Genomic DNA, 2,500 nt, shown 5'->3' with positions numbered 1-2,500 from the left:
GACAATCAGGCCAGCCAAACCTGCGAAATTAAAAAAAAATTCCAATATTATCTAAGCACACCTTATGACGAAGTTTTTCATGAATTTCCGATAAAAATATCGATAGAATGTTTGTGTCCCCTAGTTCTGCTTGTGTAAACTGATCGAATATGCATTTAATTAATGAAATAATCGTCGTAGTATCGGAAAATATGATTTCCTTTCTTCAGTATTTTAATTTTAAATTGAATTATACTCATAATCCCATACGTTTATGAGTTTATTTTACGTATTTTTCGCGATTTATAATTAATATGCTGTAAATCAAATTCATCGAACTCTTAATTGAGTTTGGTTTCCTTCGTGACGACGTAATTATAATGGAAAATGCGGTAAAACCCTTCCTTATATCGGATTTAATATTTAATTTTATACAATACGTAAGTTATCACATTGAATCCAAAATGGCAGTAGTCTCGACTCCGTCTCCATGGTAATACATGGAGATCGGGTCTTGTTGATAAGTACGACTCCTCTCAAAGTGATGCCGTCTCTTCGACGCCCCGGTTTCCTCTTCCGTAACACCTTATTCCCTTCCTTGAGCGGTGGGTAACGGTTACTCGGGACTGAGTAATGGCGAGAGAGTCGGAGGAGGAGGGGGGGCGGAGGGTGACTCGTTTTGCAAGAAAAGCCAAGGTCAAGTGACGTAACAGGTGGGGGAAGGAGGAAGTGATCCGTGGAGTGGGATGAGCGGATCGTTTGCGGACGACCGAATCTTTACGCGAACGGGTTCGATGAACGAAACATCAGAATATTTATGGTATACATCGGAGATCATGACATTTCTATGTACATATATGTATTGTAAATTGTTTGTGTCCATATTTGTGTGTGTATATATATATATATATATATATATATATATATATATATAATTATTTGGTAATATACCGGTTAAGGTAGGTTTTTGGATGGACACAGCTACTTTTTAAATATTTTGTGACTCCTAGCAAAACACAAAATCCAGTATCCTACTCTACATCAGGTCCCTCTTCATTTCTGAGTACTTTCTTCCTCCCTTCATCCCATCCAACATCCCTATCCTGTTCCTTCCCTTTCCTCTTTTGCCCAACATTCTACCCTCTATCACAGTCTCCTTCAACATCCCACTAATGCCGGTCAATACCCCCTTCATCCACTTTTCCTGCCTCCTCCTTAGTAATATCTCCCATCAAACCCCTCTCTTCGCCCACCATACCAAGTACAGTACTTCCTCATTTGTTTTCTTCTCTGTCCATTTCACCTTCTCCATTCTTCTCCACGCCCACATATCTACAATAGCCTCCAGTCTACGTCTATCCTCCTGCTTCAATGACCACGTTTCCGCGTACATAGCTACGCTCCATATCAAAGGTTTTACGAGTATTTTCTTAATATCCTTACTCGAAGTCCCTCTCATCAACTCCCTCCTCCTCGTGAAAACCTCTTTGCCTTATCGCGCAATTCTTCTCCTTACGTCCCTACTACTTTAACCCTGTTGGTCCAAAACACTTCCGAGATACGTAAACTGTTCTACCTGCTCTAGTTTTTGCCCGCCATTGATTTTAATGTTTAGCTTAGCCTTTTTCTTTCTAGAAAATTGCAGAGCCTTTGTTTTATTAATATTGATTTTCATTTCCAATTCACACAGCTATGCTTGCAACCCCTTGGCTGCCTGACAAACTAAAGCTTGGTCATCAGGAAAGCGAACTGATTTTATAGGAATTCCCTGCCCACTTTCATTCCAACCTCCAGTTCTTCCCATGCCTTTTTAATCATTTCCTCTGCATACAGGTTGAACAGCAACGGTGATCATGGACACCCCCTGCCTTACACCTCTTCCTAACACTGCCCATCCGGACTCCCCGTTCTCACTCGCACCTGAGCAGTCTGAGACATGTACCGGTTGCGGATTAGCCTCCTTCCCCTCCAATCTATTCCTATTTTCTGCAATATATTCATTAGTTTTTTCCAATTCACTCTTTCGAACGCTTTTTCGAAATATACGAAACAGGCAAATACCTCCTGGTTGTGTTCTATAATCCTCTCGATTAATAATCTCATTACTGCAATGGCTTCACGCGTAACTCTCCCCTCCTAAACCCGTAAACTGATCATCCCCTAAGTAATCATTTGCCCTACTCTATATCCTTTTGTTTATCATCCTGAGAACAACTTAAACTGCGTTGGATATCAAACTTATTGTCCCGTAGTCCTCACATGACGTAGCCTTTACCTTTTTCGGAATGGGAACTAACACTGATCTCACAAAGTCTTCCGGCCAGATTCCTTCCTCATAGATTATACGAATCAGCCCATATAGCCTCTTCCTCTTACATTTTCTTAAACATTTCAATAGTTCCGCTAAAGGGAATGTGATCCACCCCACGGCCTTCTTTAGTTTCATCTCCCTCAATGCCCTTTCTATCTCATTGTCTAGTATGCCTGGACCTAAGCTATCTTCTTCTACGTCATATTCTTT

General features: G+C 40.8%; 1 protein-coding gene across 1 annotated transcript in view; it reads left to right on the top strand.

Annotated features, from left to right (window-relative positions):
- LOC139693254 (plasmolipin-like) overlaps positions 1–2,500 on the top strand; it is a 57,839-nt gene that overhangs the window by 22,204 nt on the left and 33,135 nt on the right. The window lies entirely within an intron of this gene.

Source organism: Hetaerina americana, unplaced genomic scaffold (genome assembly GCF_022747635.1).
Source record: "Hetaerina americana unplaced genomic scaffold, ioHetAmer1.1.p SCAF_45, whole genome shotgun sequence".
In the NCBI taxonomy this organism is placed as follows: Eukaryota; Metazoa; Arthropoda; class Insecta; order Odonata; family Calopterygidae; genus Hetaerina; species Hetaerina americana.
The sequence above is the reverse complement of the archived record's forward strand: the minus strand, read 5'-3'. Positions and strand labels throughout refer to the sequence as shown.